This window comes from Equus przewalskii, chromosome 5 (genome assembly GCF_037783145.1).
Source record: "Equus przewalskii isolate Varuska chromosome 5, EquPr2, whole genome shotgun sequence".
Classification (NCBI taxonomy): domain Eukaryota; kingdom Metazoa; phylum Chordata; class Mammalia; order Perissodactyla; family Equidae; genus Equus; species Equus przewalskii.
This window is the reverse complement of record NC_091835.1, coordinates 59,076,025-59,096,346: the sequence shown is the minus strand read 5'-3', so window position 1 is coordinate 59,096,346 and position 20,322 is coordinate 59,076,025.

Genomic DNA, 20,322 nt, shown 5'->3' with positions numbered 1-20,322 from the left:
ATGCTAAGGGTTGCCTTAAAAATAGCCCCCTTTCAGAGATCTTCCTTGCCTTACAAAATAAGTTAATTAATACAAGTGATAAGACTGGGTCAGTAATTTTGACAGAGAACAACCAGTTTGATAACTCTTACAATTTCCACAAGATAATTCTGACAAGAAACAATAAAGCATCCATCAAATCTTTTAAAAAATATTTTATTCTGAATCTCCTTAAAATCAATAAAATGATTTCACTATTTCATCATTTTCAACAATAGCAAAAGGCGTATTCTATAGTATAGAGAAAGACAAATTTGGCCCATGCTTTGGATAATTCTGCACCAGAAGTTTTAAAAGAAAGTGGGGGATCCCTGAGAAAACAAAGTGACAGTCACTAAAAACTCCTTAGGTTTCATCAAGAACAAAGTTTCAAGTCCCTATACAAACAGAGCTAACAAAAACATCTATGATATAAGTTAGCAAATTCTGAGTTAGGTCATCAAATGGCAATCTGGCAAGATAAAGAATTACAAGTACTTTTAGTTATTCATTTATTTTCTGAGGATATATGGTAGTTTTAAATCAATGAGTTGAAATCTAAACTGAAAGGATTTTGGGGCCGGCCCGGTGGCACAGCAGTTAAGTGCACACGTTCCACTTCAGTGGCCCGGGTTTCGATGGTTCAGGTCCCAGGTGCAGACATGGCACCGCTTGGCAAGCCACACAGTGGTAGGTGTCCCACATATAAAGTAGAGGAAGATGGGCACAGATGTTAGCTCAGGGCCAGCCTTCCTCAGCAAAAAGAGGAGGATCGGCAGCAGTTAGCTCAGGGCTAATCTTCCTCAAAAAAAAAAAATATATAATAAAAAAATAAACTTAAGTGATTTATGTGTGCTTCGCCTCTTCTATAGGCTGGTTATAAAATTGCTAGAAGATTCACCAGAAGGAGTGTAACTCATTACCATGCTGTATGTTAGAGTCAAAAGACCTGAATTTCCATCTTAGCTGTCTGATTTTTGAAAAATATCCAAATCTAATTTTTTTTTTTTTTTTGGTGAGAAAGATTGGCCCTGAGCTAACATCTGTGCCAGTCTTCCTCTACTTTATATGTGGGACACTGCCATAGCATGGCTTGATGAGTGGTGTGTAGGTCTGTGCCCACAATCTGAACCCACGGAACCTGGGCCACCAAAGCACAGCACAAGAACTTACCACTATGCCACTGGGCCAGCTCTCCAAATCTAATTTTTATCATCCATATCATGAGGTGATATTTATAAAAGTCCTTAAAGCACTATTCTTCTGTGGTTCTCTCGATGATAGAAGTCATTTTAATTGGAGCACACCCTGAAGCTTGGCCCTGTATGAGCCTGATGGGAGGAGGTTCTTGAATGAGCTTGATGAAGTGAGCTATCAAAGAGCCTCCTGAGAGATTGGTCAGCAAGTGAAAAATCTCAGCTTCTCATTTAAAAAGGCAGGTTATTAGCTTGGCCATGACTCTAAGTCAGTCGCATATTCTCGCTGTTCTTCTCTTTGCCTGAGAACCTGGAGGATGTGGCAAAGATAAGAGAAAAGCCCAGTCCCGTTGCTCCATGAAGTTCTTTGAATTTATTTGTATGTGACCTCACGCCTGTGTCCCTGCTTTTATCCTCCCATCTTTTACCGCATTTTTAATCACTCATTTGTTGTCTGTATTTCAGGTTTGTTCATGAACTCCATGATAACAGAAAGCAGGCAACTCTCGTTCTCTCTTCCAACTGTAACGCATAATACAGGACCTAGCTTTTAGTAGGTCATCAATTGAATTATTGCAAGTGAATTGAATCAAAAGATGGATCAAAAGAATGTTACATTAATGACTTAATATTTTAAGATAAGCCTGAATTTCCAGGTATCCAGACTGAGAGAGATCGGTAAACCTTAAAACAGCACCAAACCTCACCTTTCCCACGTTTATTTATCCCTCCCCTAAGCCAGCACTGTGAAAGGGAACGAACAGCCATCACAGCCTCCCTCTCTCCACCTGCTCGTGGGGCTAATTAGCAGTAAAATGGTCAAAAGGCAGGCAGGCAGCAGCAGAGAAGAGATTAATGAAGCTCTGTCAATCTGATAGTCACAGGTCCGGACTCAGGATGGTCTGAAAAGAAAATATGCACAAGATGCCAGCACCTTATATTATTTCTGCTTTCAAATTTCTTGTGACCAAGCATGCTAAATAAAAGAAAGCAAAACAAAACTTTTAAAGTCTGTTTTAAGTGTTACCCAAAGTTCGGTCTCTGAACCCGATGCCAATCCAAATGACGAGAACAGAATCTTGAGTGAAAAGGAAAGACAGCTTCACTTTGCCAGGCAGAGGGAGCAAAACAAGGGCTAGTGCCTCAAGAATTCCTAGCTCCCCATTAAGAAACGGGCAGGAGCTTTTACTCGGGGGTTTTAGGTAAGGGAGTGGGGCATGCAGCTTTGGCCGGCAGTCTGCATTTGGCCTCGTGGGGCTATTTGCGGGGCGAGAGAAGAGAATTACAGATGAGTGTCCTTGGCTCTTTATCTCTGTGGCGGATGGTGGACTCCTCTGGGAAGCTTCGGTTTCTTGATATTCTCTGGACGTCAGTTTCTCTGTAAGAGGACTTCAAGGTCCTGTGATTAGCTGCAGCTTTAGTGGGAGCCCAGCTTGAGGTCATCTGGGTGTTAACAATTTCTAACTCCAATTTGGTCGTAAAGCTCAGGGAATCAGAGGTTAAAGAAGCAAATATTTATATGACTGTAACTAAAGAAGCAGGGAACAGGGATGAATGCTTTTTAACCCCGTATATGCTGGGTTCAATGTGGGGGAACCGACATCAGGGCTGGTCTTAATTAAGGGCCTGTAACATAAGCATGTTGGCCTACATTCTACCTTAAAAATGAAAGCAGCAGGAATTCATATTTTAGGAACTGGAAAAGCATACCGTGTCCTTCCCTTTGCATTTTATCCATGTTTTGTGTATTTCCAAGTGGATTGTGCATGCGTGTGTGTGGGGAGGGGTGACTCCCTGCCTTCACTCATGCATGTACCTGCATCTATGTGTACCCAACAGTAAATGTGGGGGTGCAAAGAAGGGCATTGGTGCAGAAGAAATGGCAGTGCCTTACAAGCATTTACTGCCTTTCCAGGTGCTGATTATCTATCCTGGGGAATGTATTCCCAGCCTGTACAGAATGTGGACAAGAACACAGAAGGTTAGGACTTTGCAACTGCATTCATAATAGGACAGGTTGACTTGCAAATCCTACTGTGCTGATATTTATGACTATGAATGTGTTCCTGCATCCTCTGCTTAGCAACAAGGGAGAAGGATTTAATGAATATGAATTTGGCTGTGGGGAAGAAATGTGGAGGACTGTAGTTACTACCTAGTGGTATTTTAGCTCAGAATTCCACCCACCATTTGGTAAGAGTGAATTCCATTTAACTTTCTAAGAAGGAATGAATAAATACTGCAAATCTTACCTGTATCCTCCATTAGATAATCTACTTCCTATAACTATTTCCTAAACAATAGCGACGACTTTGGTTTAGCATTTAATCACTTAGAAAGCGCTATCTCACATGTAACCTCTGTCTACACCTGTCAAAATGCTGCTCACCCTCCAAACTTCGGCTCAAATGCAGCTTTCCATCAAAGCTTTGCTGCATTTCCTAGATTACTAGGAATCAGTGCCTCTTTTTCTCAGGGCTGTGTGTAGGTATTCTGCTCTGCCTCTCCAGGGGCAGGCGATGCTTGCAGTGGAGACCTCTTACTGCTGTGACACTGTGGGGGGCCGATCTGCCTGTCTGGGCTTCATTAACAGAAAGCCCATTTGCCCAAAGATGTGAGTCACATTCTCCAGTGTAACCTTTGCCAGAGATAAAGCTAACGCTTTGTCTCCCATCTGCTTTCCTCCCTTGTCCTGTTTCTCATTGCTTCAGAGATGGGAGTGACTTATCCAGCCTCTCAATAACCCCAACAGTCTCCCAACGAGTCCCCTGCCTGCACTGTTATTCATTGTCCTGCATGGCTCTGCACAGCCACCCCTGACAGGGATTCTCCCATCTTGCAGGAGAGAATCCACAATTCTTAGTTTGTGTCCTCCCCTAAAGGGGAACCTGAGACAAAGACTGGGGAGCATGTAGTTTATTAGGCAGATAATCTCCCTGAGTGGGAGTGAGGGACTTGGGAGAGGGACGGGAAGAGGAAAACTCATTATAGGGGTATATTGTCAAAGTCATTGAAGGCAACACGGCTCCCTCCTGCCTCCAAACTTCTGAGGATCATATAGAATGCTTCTCAGGATCATCTACCTGGAAACGGATGAGGAGAACTATTTCTGTGTAAGCTCCCATCTCCTATCGCTTAGAGTGGCCTGCACTTCTGGGCTGCTCACATGGGCTTGAGGAATGGGCTTCTCCAGCACCCATGGCATTGGAGCCTTTCCAGGGTGGAAAGTTAAAGACAAGCAGTGCATGCTGGAGGTCAGACGTTGTCCGCAGAGGGTGAGTTGAAACCTGCATTAAGCCAGCCATGGCTGAAATGAGTCTGGGGGTAAGAGAATGAGCTGAGTCATCAGAAGCATATGAAACATAGGTCCTTGAAAGCCCAAATTGAGCTGGTACAGCCTGTGCTTCCAGCCTCACATCCTGCCACTTCTCCTTCCCACATGAAACACAACCTGTATTAAAGTGCTTGCCGTTCTACAAATATACCCCATTCCATGCCAGTCCTTCTACATTCTCACTCCTGCTCATCTTCCAACGCTCTGCTTAGGGAGCTCTATGTACTTGTCCCTATTCACACATTAAATACCATGATACTTATTTATACTATACAACTTTTAATTGAAGTACAATATACTTAAAAAGCGCAAAAATCATAAGCACATTGCTTGATGCAGCTTCACAAGATGAACATATCTATGTAACCACCATGCAGGTCAAAAATATAACATTACCAGCACTCCTTTTTTTGCCCCATCAAAATCACAGACTCTTCCTCAACATCCCCACAATCTTGACTTTTATCACTGTAGGTTATTTTTATCTTTTTTTTTTTCCAAAATGTATATAAGCGGAATTATACAATTTGTGCTCATTTGTATTATTTCTTTCATCCAATATCTTGTTTGTAAGATTTCTCCAAGTATCTGTGCATAGGAGTTTTTAAAATTCTGTGTTGTTCCATTGTATTCATATATCATCATTTGTTTTTCTTTCTTTTTCGATGGACATCGGATTATTTTAAGCTTTGGAACGTAATGAAGAAAGCTTTATGACTAATATTGTACGTGATTTTTGATACAAATATGCATCCATTTCTCCTGGGCTTATGCCTAGGAATGCTTCATGACTTAAAGTTTACTTGGTCTGAAATTAGTATAGCTAAGCTAGTCTGCTTTTGCTTAGTACTCTTGTGGCCTATCTTTTTTCCATTCTATACTTTCAGTCTTTCTCAACCCTATATTTAAGATTTCTCTTTTGGTAGCAGCATTTACTTGGATTTATATTTCTGCTTCTCCAGGAACAGGCTTTGAATTTACAGTGGGGGGACCTACCTGGGGTAGTGCTATGAATGAGTCAATCTCTCCGATGCTGAGGGTGAGTATTAGAGAGCCCTTCTGCCAGAAGTCACATTCTCCAGCAGGACTGATAACTTTATCAATGATAAGGCTACAGCTAGAGTTGCCAGATAAATACATCATGTTCAGTTAAATTTGAATTTCAGATAAACAACGAATAATATTTTAGTATAGGTATGTTCTAAACATCATATGGGACATACTTATACTAAAACGTTATTCGTTGTTTATCTGAAATGCAGGTTTAAGTGAGTGTCCTGTATTTTTCCTTGCCAAATCTGGCGACCTTTGCTGCATCCTGTCTGACAGTCAATTTCTCACATGGCTCTGCACAGCCGTTCCTGGCTGGGGTTCTCCCCACCTTGCAGAATAGAACCCCAAATTCTTAGTTGGTCTTCTCCTAAAGCAGAGCCTAAGACAAAGATTTGGGTGCAAAAAAAAGACAAAAATTTGCTCCACTCATATTATGTTCTGTTTTTTCTCCTTACTCGACTTGTCTTGATTAATCAAGTATTTTTTGCTATTTCACAATAAAATTACCAGGCTGTTAGCTTCTTAGTTATATATTCTTTTACTCTTCTTTTAATGTTACTAATGTTACAATACTAATACGTACTGTGATTTATTAGGTACTAGAGAAATTAGCTCTTACACCACATCCCCGATAATGATAGGATTGTAGACTATTTTAACTCTGAATTTTTGTGATTTTGTTGAAATATATTTTAATTCTACATATATGTTAAACTTCATAAAATACCATGATTAATTTTGTACAGTTACTATTAATTTATCCTTACCCACATATCTTCTCTATTTTTCTTCGGTAGTTTCTACATTTCATTATTTCTGTCTGAGATAATTTTCCTTTTGCTTAAGAACTCTCTTTACTTTTTCTATTCTTTTTTTTAGGAAGATTAGCCCTGAGCTCACATCCATGCCCATCTTCCTCTACTTTATATGTGGGACGCCTGCCATAGCATGGCTTGACAAGCGTCCTCACTGAAGATCCAAACTGGTGAATCCCGAGCCGCCTAAGTGGAATATGCGAACTTAACTGCTGTGCCACCGGGCCGGCCCCTACTTTTTCTTTTGTTGAGAGTCTACTGCTGACAATTTTTGTTTTTCTGGAAAGCTCTTTATTTTGCATTCACTTTTGATGGATATCTTCTCTGTGAAAAAGTTTTAGATTGACATTGACATTTCTTTTTTTGTTCTGCACCTTAAAGTTGTCATTCCATTGTCTTCTTACTTCCATTGTTAAGAAATCAACTCTCTAGGACTTAGAGTTTATCTTTAAAGGTAATGTGCCTTCCTCTCCCTACAACAGGATATTTTTTGTTTTTGGCATTCAGTAATTTTACTACGATGTACTTAAGTGTGGTTTTCCTTTTCTTTTTATTTGTGTCTGAAGAGCTTTTTGAAATTGTGGATTGATATTTTTGATAAATTTTGAAAAATTTTCAGTGATTATCCTCTTAAATATTGCTTTTGCATCATTTCTCTTTCTTCCCTTCTGGGATTTCAGCTACATGCCCTATAAATTATTATACATTTTTAAAGTATATTCCATCTATCTTTCTCTGTGCTTCAGCTGGATATTTTCCATTAACCTATTTTCCATTTCATTAATCTTCTCTTGACTCCAATATCCTATTAAACTTATCTATTAAGTTCTCAATTTTGATTATAGTCGTGAGTTGCTTAATGATGGGGATAAGTTCTGAGAAAAGTGTCATTAGGTGACTTCATCGTTGTGTGATCATAGAGTGTACTTACACAAACCAAGATGGTATAGCCTCCTACACACCTAGGCTATATGGTACTGATCTTATGAGACTACCGTCTTATACGCAGTCTGTCATTAACCAAACCATTGTTATGGGCACATGACTGTATTGTAGTTTTTACTTCCATTTGATTATATATTATGAATTTCAGTTCTTTAATGAAAATTTCCATCATCTTTTCTATTTTTTTAGCATATTAACCACACTTATTTTAAAGTTTATTTCTGATAACTTCAATATCTGGGATGTTGAAGGATCTATTTACATATATTTTTTAGTCACTTGCCCTGTTTCTTGGTTTGCCTAGTAATTTTTATTTAATACTTGAAGCATGTCTGGAAAAATTATAGGATTTCTAGAAAATTTGTTTGTTTCTCCTATAGAATATTCCCCCTACCTTCCTACAGACAGGCGAATGGATTACATGGAGTGGACCACCTTACTCCAATCACGGCCTGAGCTGTTTCCAGGGAAGAGAGCACACTCCGTTAGGTTATTCTACCTCTGCTTCACCCTTGCTTCTAAGTACACCTTTGCAAAGGTTCTAAATAAGACTGTAGGGTGTTTACTAGGTTCTCTCCTTTATGGTAGCTCTAAATCTAAGTTTATTTTCTAGCTCCATGAGATTGCTTACATCTTGGCTGGATTCACTCTTTCTTAGCAGCTGATCTTAGCATTTTGGCTTAACTTCTATCCCCACCCCTCCAAGACAAGAATTAGCAAATACTGCAAATGAAAAAAATCAGTGCAGGACGTTGAGCTTAACTAAATGAGCATCCCTTCTCTCCCAAGACCTTGGACCTTCTTGGGTCCTCAGCTTTGGCATCATTGCCTCTTGCACCCTTTCCCTAATCCTTCAGGGTGGTATCTGACAGTATCCTGGGCTGAGAATCCCTACTGAAGCCACCTACTAGACTTCCAATAAGTTTCTCTCTCTCTTTCTCATCCTCTTCTTCCCTCCTCCTCCGTTTCTTCCTCTTCCTCCTCCTCCTTCCACTTCTCCTCCCCCTCCTTCCTATTCCTTCTCCTCCTCTTCTTTGGCTTTTCTAGGTATGTTTGTTTTGTGTGTGAAAGTATTGGTTTGTCACAAGCTCCTTAATCTTAGAAATGGAAGATCCTAGAATTATTAACATGTTTGTATTCCCCACTATAATGAAAGTTTCCTAAAGACAAATAATATGCCCTTTTCATGATGATTAAATTAAATTTGCTGAATGAGAAAGAGCTGATCTTTATCTGAACATTGTTTAAAGAGAGAGGAAGTAAGAAGACTGAAGTTGTAAGAAACGAAATTGACTAACAGGCATCCATCTGACTTTAGAGCAATAGTAGAGTCAATGTTCAACATTAATTCATTTGTTTAAATATTTATCCAATTTCATAGTACTGTGTGATGGTCAAACATAGTACAGGAAAAACAGGTCTCGCACAGGTGTGATGGAATCTGAAATCAGAGAATATGAATGAAAATTCATTTTCTTCTTCTTCCTCCTTGGTGTAAACCAAACATGGAGCATTTCAAGATCTGCGTTCTGTTCATCTTTCTAGCCATTTACTTTTCTCTCTCCCAGCGTCAGTACATGTGCTTCAGCCACACTGAACTCCTTGCTGTGTCTCAGGGGAATCATGGTCTCTTTTATTTGTAGGCCCATTCACATTCTCCACTCTCCTTCTCCTAGTTAATTCCTTTCTTTCTTCAGGTCTCACTTCAAACACCATTTCCCTGAGGATCTTTCCCTGATCCTCTGAGGCTGGGAAAGGTGTCCTTTGTGTATGCTCCCGCGGTGTCCAGTGCTCAGTATTCCTTTTCACAACTGTGTTTGTCACTCTCATATTTTCTCAGTTATAGGTCAGTTTTCCTCATCATACTGTGAGCCTCATGAGGACACTGACTCCATATTGGTGTTGACGATTCACAGCCAGCACAGAGCCAGGTACACATTCAGTACTCAATAAACACATGTTAAACCAAACTGAATGTCCAGTGAGTTGAAACTATAGAAATAGTCTAGAACCATAGGCATAAAATTTAAGTCAAAGAAAAATTTTTAATATCTCACCCATTTCACAAACTTTCCCAGGCAAAGCGTAAAGCTCAACAACTTCACACTGTCCTGGTCTCTTTTTGATATATGCGGCATCGCAAATAGCTTCACAGACTGTTTCTTTTCCTGTCTTACAATGAGAATCATTCCTCCAGTCTCAATGTAAAGCAGCAAGACAGAGAGATATTATTTTCTGGCACAAAATATCATCATAGACTGGAGAAAAATAGCTCTGAAAGCCTCAAGCTGTTTTCAGTGGTTGATGTTTCTTCATCCTCTGATTAAATAAACTAATAAATAAACCTACCTTCTTGAGCTTGCATCTGCTTTGCCTTATGCCTAAGCGCCACCCCCCACCTCGCCATTTCCATGGTAGCAATATGAAGGACCAACCAACCATTTTAGTGACTTCAGTAAATTCTTGTTTGCTTTCTGTCTGATAATGTCATTGCTTTGGTTACTGTTTCCTGGATAATTTAATAAAATCTCAAGAAACCATCTTCCAGAACATTACAATGTTCTCATTCCTGTTTAAAGATTGGCTCTGCAATCACCTATATTCCATTAAATATTGGAAGAAACTAATGTGTAAATATGGTATGTAGAGCTATTTTATGCAGTTCCAGAAAAAATCAGGATTAGTTGTAAAGTTACAAGAAAGAATATTTTTATCAATATGAGAAATTTTAAAAAATAGAATCCTTCAACTGCAGAGTGGTTTGACCTGGGAGACAGCAAATCTTCTCTTACTGATCTATTTAACAGCAGAGCTGGATGCCCTCTTGGAGATGTCATAGAAAGTTTGTAGCAATACATTTTTATAAGATAACCTGAAAGTTTTAATTCAAATAAAGTTTCTTTGTTATTATTTCTCTTAAGTCATCATTCTTCTAACATGATGCTTATAATATATATATGATACTATAGTATATTAAGTGCAATGAAGAAAATAAACTAAGCGATATGATAGAAAGTGTTTGGGTGCTTATTTTAGATTGAACAGTCAGGAGGTCAAGTGAATCTGAAGGCAAAGAATCAGCTGCAAGCTCTAGGAGAGAAGAACATTTCACAAAGAGGAAACAGCTAGCAAAAAGGCCCTGAGGAGGGAACAAGTAGATCAGAAAAAAGGCCATTTTGGCAAGAGCCTAGTGAGCAAGGGCAGGGGTGGTACAGAAGGGGGCGGGGAAGGAGAACAGAGTCTCACGACCCAGTTTCAGAGAGTCATGAAACACCTTGATATGTTCGGGAAGATTTGATGTCACACTCTTCATATCTCCTCTTTGATCCTTCTCCAAACCACGTCTCTTGGGTTCAACTTTACCTACAGGTACTACTGTCTCTCTGAGGTTAGAGTGGTTTCTTTCTGCAGCCAATTAATGGAACTGCCATATGCCAAAGTTGCTCAGTGTCCTGTTGCAGAGTGCATGAAAATGCCTTCTTTCCTGTATTGTGGTATATTGTATTAAATTGTGCTACATTCCCTATTGTCTCAAAACCTGCTCTTTGGGTCCCTCTATATAAATCCAATTATTTCATTCAAAAATATTTTAGTCAACAAGTATCTATTTAGTGCCTAATGTATACCAGGCAAAAAGCCACTGGGCATGAAGGGAATGTGGGAATGGAAGAAACAACAAATCTGTGGTAACATATACCAGGTTGGAGTCAGAATCACGGGTCCCTGTGCTAACACATTGTTACGTGAAAAATCTGGTTATTTCTGGCTGCTTCTTCCTCCAGAACTATTTTCCTGAAGTAGATGTCACATTTCCTCCTACAACTAGACTTTAGTGGTTCAATCCACCCATCACCAGGTAACCTCAGATGGTTTGAGCCCAGTGGTAGACACGGCCTAGGCTTAATTTGATATACTCTTACCTTACTCTGTTTATTAAAGGTCTCAAACTTATTGATTTTTCCAAATAATAAACTTAACAAAACATGACAATGTTCTAAAACTGGATTGTGATGATAGCTGCACAACTCTGTTAGCTTTACTAAATCAATGAATTTTCTTGTATAGAAAATATCTTCAGCAAGACTGTTTTTTAAAAATCACTCACTCTGATCCATGAGAGCCAACATTCTAAGAGAGATTACTCTAAAAGAATTATCTCATTTTTTATTTGAAGTCTCAATTACTTTAGATAATGTAAAACATCACTTGTTCCATAAGTCTTGCCTCACATAATTTGCTGCCTGTCTTCCTGACCACTTTCATAGGACTTTCAACAACAAACTTTTGGCTAATAAATTTCTGAAAGTTATAGCAGCTCACCCAAACTCCCTCTTTAATCCACTACTCTTCTCTTTTCTTTTCTTTTCTTTTGTGGGGGGAGGAAGATTGGCCCTGAGCTAACATCCATTGCAAATCTTCCTCTGTTTTATGTGGGATGCTGCCACAGGATAGCTTGACCAGGGGTGCTAGGCCCATGCCCAGGATCTGAACCTCCAGCCGCTGAAGCAGAGCATGTGAACTCAACCGCTATGCCACTGGGCTGGCCCCTAATCCACTACTCTTATAATGGGATAATTGTGTAATGAATTCATTACAAGTCTCCAAAAAGAAGCATTGGCTGGAGTTTTTGGGTAGGACCCTGGCAAAGAGAGCTTTATGCTAGCCTACGTTCAGGGGCAGCAGAGGTTAGGAAACAAGGTGAAATTGAAATGGAGATTAAAATACACCTATTAAGTTCAAAAATATGAAGTATATTATGTTAAAAAATAAGGAAGTGTATCAAGATAAGTTGGCTGGGTTGTTGCTTGGTCCATAGTGAACAATCACTGATGACTATTTTTCCTATATTGATATATTAGCCACTCCACATAATTGTACAGTTCTTGGTAATTCTTTATTACTTTTCATTGGTTTTCTAAACAACTTAAGTGTATCCCTTTATTTTAAAGTAAAGAGAAATAGAAATAAAGAAAACTAAAATAACGAAAGAAAAAGATATGGGATTTATCATATTTTCATACATTTTCCTGTTCATTCTAATTCACTTTCAGCCAGTTTTTCCTGCTATTGTTGTCTGAGAAAGTTTTCATAAAATTTTAAATTTCATAACTTGCATGAGGAAATGCATGAAATTATTAAAGAGCGTTGTTTGAATAAGCATATACCCTATAATGAAGGCAATTAGCATCATTTCAATATATAATCCTCCATGATTGTGAAAGAGTCTCATTGTCTCTCAGCTAGATATTCTATGAAGCCAAGGCCTCACTACTTCAGGTATTTGTGTTGCAAGATAGCTGTAGCAGAAAATAATTGTGTCTGGACGTGTTCCACATTGGCGAAGAAATTTGAATGACCCACTAAAACCCCAATATACTTTTAGTTATCTTTTTCTCACCGTCTGAGATTAACAACAAGATCACAGGGCATTTGCTAGGGATTAAGGCCTAATAGCAGTTTCTGGCAAATCAGCTTCAAATCATTGACTTCGGCTACTTATTACACTCTAGGCTGCAGTCCAAAGACTGCTTTTCAAATATATATATATATATCTCACACATATATATATGTTTTTACATTTTGTCTTCCCATTGTTAAGACTTTTCTTTCTTTTTTGGAGCATAGATCTGCTCTACTGTCAGAATGATTCGTACTGATGCTTTGTATACGCTTCTCTTTAGTTAAGATTTGTCATTCATCAAATGTGACCTAACCAGGTTATTATATTTGGTGGATCTTTGCAAGCACAATTCTCCATCTCCTCAGAACCAGCTGCTGCCAATTCATGTCTGACCGCCAACTTTCATAATATGCCAACTGGATTAGGTGACCTCTCTGCTTAAAATCCTTCAATAATTCCCCATCGCTTTCAGGATAAAATGTAAACCTCTTTGCTTGGCATACCAGGCTCTTAATAATATGCCTGATTCCTACCTGCTGCTTCGGCTCGTTTCCCGCTATCCTCCCCGCACACCTTTGTTTTCATCCTTTGGAACTTTCCATAGTTCATTTGGACATCATGCTTGTGAGCCCTCAGTTTTCTCATTTTAGAATTTTCATTCTTCTCACTCCCCCCTTCTTTGTCGAATTAACTCTTAATACCAAAACATAGCTTTTTTTCTGCCATTCTTCTTCTGTACATTTTTGATCACAGTGTTTGTGACACAGTGCTGTCATTGTGGAGTTAGTGGTTGTTCTCTTCTCAGAACACTTCTGCTTTTTGAGAGAAAATAACAAGTATTGTTTTTCTTTAAAGCCCACATCCTAGCAGTGTTTGTTCATAATGAGTATGCAATGAATGGTTGTCAAATAAATGAAGGATGGACAAGGGATATTTGCTGTGCTTGGCACAATTAATCAAACTAACACAGCTTGTCAGCAATTTTATGGGGTGAAAATCTTGACAGTCATTCTAAAGTCTTAGAAAATAATTCTAATGGCTTTAACTAAATCTGCATTTTCCATGCGCCTTATAGCTATAGCCATTCTCTCCCCTATAAAAAATAGCTCAAATCTCCTTCCTTTCATGTGTCCCAGTTTCTCATCATGCTATAGAAAACTTCTTAGTTTTAAACAACTTTCGAAACATAGAATCCTGGAGTGAACTAGAAGTTGTTAAGTAGTCATGTGTTAAACTATACTTTATTTCATAAACTATACTTTATTTTATCCTTGAATAGGATCATTCATTTTTTAAATTCCACGATGGCTTATTGAGTACCTAACCAATATCAAGCCCTGACTGGGCTTCTGAATCTATTCAAGATTCAGAATCCATATAGATTGGACGACTTGTCACAATGAGGCATACTTTATATGGTGCCCTGAATTTGATAGAGCAATTAAATTGATCTCTATAGCCACATGGCAATGATTTTTTCCATCTGCATATGCAGAGGACTCACTCTTAAATTACTAGGTGGGGAAGTGATCAACAGAGGCTCCATTAACATTCAACATCCATTACCCATGAAAAAAATTCTGCTTTAAATGTTTTTCGATTAAAATTCAATTTGCCATGAGATTTTTTGCACATATTATGCAGTCTCTGCTTTGGAAGGGCTCTAAACAGGAGGATGTATCTAAATAATGTCCTGATCATGGAAATCAACAATGTATGAAGTTCTTGGATGACTTCAGAAGGTCCTGCATCATTTCAATATGCCAGACAAAGTTATATTTTAAAAAAAGAAAAATAATTGACTCTTTCAATTTAAGGAAAGAAAGATGATCCACAAATGTGAATAAAAAGCCCCCTTGGAGGGACTGGAACAGGATAATTGGTGATGCTCTTCCCTGTATCCACCAGGACTCTGCCTCATGCATTGTAGTTACTCAGCAAAGACTTACTGAAGGGAAGGTCCTAGTACATTCGAAAGTGAATATTTTTTCTCAGGAAACATTGTTACAAAATATTCCTTGCATCTGGTTGTTCATTAAATGTCTTTTCCTTGACAATTCTGCTTAATTCTCCTAGAAACATCTTAATGAAATTTTACTCCTTTAATCTGGCCTCTTTGGGACTGATAATCCATTCCAAAAAGAGAGATAAATTATGTAAAATCACAACTGGGCAGATATTAGTGTAAACGGCATTATACATGTTCTCTTTGTTCTGATTCCTATTTAACCTTGTTGGATGGATTAAACAGGCAATAGGGCATTACTTGTTTAACTCTATTGAAGGAGTTGTTTCTTGCTCTCCTATCTCCTATTCTTTTTATCCCAAAGGATGTTGTTTATTCACTTAACAAATATTTAATGAGAACCTATGATTTGCTTGAAGATGCACAAGGTAATGAGGGTTCAACAGTCAATAGAAAAAATAAAAACTTGCTCTCCTGGAATTTACGTCCTATGGGGAAAGCCAGAGAACAAGAATTAAGTTCATAAAACTAGCCCCTGGGTTGATCCATTTCAAAATATCAGTTACACATAGTCATTATTGCTTAGGTAATTAGATTCTCAAAAATAAAGGGACAAACCAGACAATTTGGACAAAGAGAAAGCAAGTTTCAACTAACTTACAAACACATGTTTTTAACATCTTTCATTTTGGAGTTATAGATTCTTAACATAAAAGGGGCTTGCAATTTTTTGTTGTCACTGTTACAGGACATTCTATCTGTTTTAGTATTTTAACAAAAATTCTACATAGCTTATTTTCCCTTTAAGAGAATAAAATCCATCATGTTTATAGCTCACCCATTTTTCCTGAGTATCAGATTTACGTACATAAGGAGAAGCAATCCTTTTCAAATCAATATCACATAAAATCTGTGATGGAATACTCAGTTATAAGACTATAAGACATTTTTTCTCCTTCACATAGGCCACTATCTGTGCCAAAGCAAGGCTTAGGTAATTGCTACAAAAGCACTCTTATCTTACTAAGCCTTTTTGGTGAATAAAATAAGACACACTTAACTCAGGTGAATGAGAAAAATCTTTCAACTTCTAGGTTTTGATATTTTTATGTGTAGGAGGGGGTAGGCATTGACAGGCAATAAGCAAACTCAACAAAACCATATTTTGTTGCTAAACAAATGCTATTGTCCTTCATTGTTGCAATAGGAGATAGTTTCTTTCTTTCATTCACAATTCCACTGTGAGAACTACTGGAAATTCAGCAGGCCCTGAGGGACCCATGTGGATAATTAGAATCACCTGATTCCACGTGCAATGAATGGATGCAACAGTGCCCAGTGTATATGATAATAGATTTAGAATTGCATCCTTCCTCTGGGATGTCCTTGTGTAATCTGAAAATATGCTGCCTGGGAAGGGGCTTGTATGTTCGAAGAAATACGAAGATTTCACGGTAGAACTCAGTTCTTGTGATTCATTCATTTATGGATGCATTTATTTAACACATATTTCTTGAGTGTCAATGTAGGAAAACAAGTGTCAATAAAAGGAAACCACCTAGCTTCCTTAAAATACTCAAGGCCAGACCCTCCCTAACGTGGGGGGATGCTCATGCTTCTCCATCCTTTGGCAATTGCTCCCTAATCTAGCTGCCACTGCCACAGTGACCTTGGATTTCCTTACAGACTAGATGTCAGGCACTGTGAGTGCATTAGAGAGTGCAAATATAATTAATGAATGGTCCCTACCCTCAAGGAGCTTCTGTTCCAGAGGGAGACAGAAAGAAGAGAGCTGATAATTTTAGGAAAGTGTGATATGTGCTATAAATGGGTATTCACAGGAAGATTACTAGAGCACAGAATATCTTTTAATTCAGGTGGGTCACTAAACCTTCCTGGAGATGGAGAGACACTGAAGCTACTTTTTAAAAATTAGGAGGAAGGAGTTAAGTAAAGGGACCTATCAGAGGGAAAATGACACAGGCGTTCCACACGAAAAGATTAAGAGTACACTTTGGGGAAGTGGGTGGAGCAAAATGGCAGGGTGAGCTGACCCGAGATTCTCTCCCCTCCAAAATACAACAAAAGATTGGAAGAACTGAATTTCAGAGAACAAACATAATGCCAGCTCATTAGAGACCTACAATACCAAGAAGGTGGAGATCATAAACCTTGCTTACACCCTCGGAGGCGCTGGAACGGTAGGAGAGAGCATCACTCCCTCCCCTAGAGTTTGCGATCGCTGCGGCGTGGATCGGGAAGGAGTGGGGGAGGGGCTGCGAGACTGGGTGATCATCCAGGACTCCTGCCGCTGATTCAGCGGAGACCCACTGACGGGGGAGAGCTTCCGTCCACGGGGCCCTTATAAATCAAGGGCCTTGGGAGACCAGAGAACAGAACTGATCTGAACCCAGACCGGCGCGTGTGAGTAACAGCCCCTCCCCACTAACAAAGCCAGTGGGCGCAGCCATCTTGCCCCAAGGCGGAGAGCTAACACGCTGCTCTCGACCCCCATCTAGTGGCGACAGGCTGTAACTGCAACTGAATTCTACCACCATGAGAAAAAACCGCTCCTCTACCATCCAGCAATTTATAAAAGCCCCAGACCAGAAGGAAAACAATAAAAACCCAGAATTAAGTCCTGAGGACTTGGAATTAGGTAAACTAAGTGATAATGAATTCAGAGCAGCTATAATCAAAAAACTCAATGAGGTAGAGAGAAAGATAGAGAAACAAGCCGAGTTCTGGAGTTACTTCACAAAAGAGATTGAAATCATAAAGAAGAATCAAACAGAATTACTTGAGATGAAAAACACAATGGACCAGATAAAACAGAATACAGATTCCCTGAATGCCCATGTAGACAATATAGAGGAGCAAATCAGCATAATCGAGGACAGACAGGCTGAATGGCGCCAGACAGAGGAAGAAAGAGAACTAAGAATTAAAAAAAATGAGGAAAATCTCCGAGAGATAATGGATTCAATGAGGAGTAAGAACATAAGGATCATAGGAATTCCCGAGAATATGGAAAAGGAAAATGGAGCAGAAAGTGTGCTTAACAAAATTATTGAAGAGAATTTCCCAAATCTAGGGATCAACGGAGAAATGTGTGTAGAGGAGGGTTTTAGATCTCCCAGATTTGTCAATGTAAAAAGACCCACCGCAAGGCACATAATAGTAAAGTTGGCAAATAGGAATGATAAGGAAAGAATACTCTGGGAAGTAAGGAAAAAAAAGAGAATAACCTATAAAGGAGCCCCTATCAGACTGTCAGCAGATTTCTCTACAGAAACACTACAAGCTAGGAGAGAATAGAGTGATATATTCAAAGCTTTAAAGGATAAAAACCTTCAGCCAAGAATACTCTATCCAGCAAGAATTTCCTTCAGATATGAGGGAGAAATTAAATCTTTTCCAGACAAACAAAAGTTAAGGGAATTTGTAACTAAAAGCCCTCCATTACAAGAAATCCTCAAGAAGGCTCTCATACTTGAAAAAAGAAAAAAGGGAGAAAGGGGACACAAGCCACAGACTAGGGAGACCGATGGATAGAACCAGAACAGGATAGCAAATATTAAACTATAGCATTAGGGTAAAAATAAGGAAACTACCAAAACAAGGATGATCTTAGCACTCTAACTACAAATTAATAAGACGAGTTGGAATAAAAAATGAAAATAATTATTTAGGAGGGGAAGAGCAAAGGGTCTAAATCAGTATTGGTCGAGTAAGTAAGAGACCACCAGAGAATAGACTATATTATACACGAGATTCTAAATACAAACTTCAAGGTAGACACTAAAATAAAGTACAGAACAGAGTCACAAATCATAGATAAGGAAAAATCTAAGAAATCCAGCATAAGAAATTGCAGTATTAAGTGGATAGTCTAAAGCACACAGGAAAAGAAACACAGGAAAACAAGATAATGAGCAACAGATTGACAGCATTAAGTCCGCATGCATCAATAATCACTCTCAATGTAAATGGATTGAACTCTCCAATAAAAAGACACAGAGTGGCAAAATGGATTAAAGAACAAGATCCAACAATGTGTTGCCTCCAGGAAACACACCTCAACCCCAAGGACAAACACAGACTCAGGGTGAAGGGGTGGAGGACAATACTTCAAGCAAATAGCAAGGAAAAAAAGGCAGGTGTTGCAATTCTCATATCAGACCAAGTAGGTTTCAAAATAAGACAGGTAAAGAGAGACACGGAGGGACAATATATAATGATCAAAGGGACACTTCATCAAGAAGAAATAACGCTTATAAATATCTATGCACCCAACACAGGAGCACCAAGATTCATAAAGCAACTATTAACAGACCTAAAGGAAGATGTTAAAAACAACACAATAATAGTAGGCGACCTCAACACCCCACTCACATCAATGGACAGATCATCCAGACAGAAAATCAACAAGGAAATAGTGGAGCTGAATGAAAAACTAAAACAATTGGACTTAATAGGCATCTATAGATCACTCCACCCTGAAGGAGCTGAATACACATTCTTCTCAAGTGCACGTGGAACATTCTCTAGGATAGACCATATGTTGGGAAACAAGGCAAGCCTCTACAAATTTAAAAAAATTGAAATAATAACAAGCATCTTCTCAGATCATAGTGCTATAAGGCTAGAAATTAATTACAAGAAAAAAGCTGAGAAAGGGACAAAGATGTGGAGACTAAACAACACACTACTGAACAAGCAATGGATCATTGAAGAAATTAAAGAAGAAATAAAAAAATACCTGGAAACAAATGAAAATGATAGCATGTCATACCAACTCATATGGGATACAGCAAAAGCTGTATTAAGAGGAAAATTCATCGCAATACAGGCACATCTTAACAAACAAGAAAAATCCCAAATAAGCAACCTTAAAGCACACCTAACTGAACTAGAGAAAAAAGAACAAATGAAGCCCAAAGTCAGAAGAAGGAGAGAAATAATAAAAATCAGAGCAGAAATAAATACTATTGAAACGAAAAAGGCAGTAGAAAGGATCAATGAGACAAAGAGCTGGTTTTTTGAGAAGATAAATAAAATTGACAAACCACTAGCCAGACTTACAAAGAAAAAAAGGGAGAAAGCTCAAATAAACAAAATCAGAAATGAGCGAGGAGAAATAACAACAGCCTCTGCAGAAATACAACAGATTATAAGAGAATACTACAAAAAACTATATGCCAACAGAATGGATAACCTAGAGGAAATGGATAAATTCTTGGACTCCTACAATCTCCCAAAGCTCACTCAAGAAGAGGCAGACAATTTGAACAGACCAATCACAAGGAAAGAGATTGAAACAGCAATCAAAAACATCCCAAAGAATAAAACTCCAGGACCAGATGGCTTTCCTGGGGAATTCTACCAAACTTTCAGAGAGGATTTAATACCTATCCTTTTCAAGCTATTCCAAAAAATTAGGGAAGATGGAACACTTCCTAACACATTCTATGAGGCCAACATCACGCTGATCCCAAAACCTGACAAGGACACCACGATAAAAGAGAACTGCAGGCCAATATCACTGATGAACATAGATGCAAAAATTCTAAACAAAATTTTGGCAACCAGAA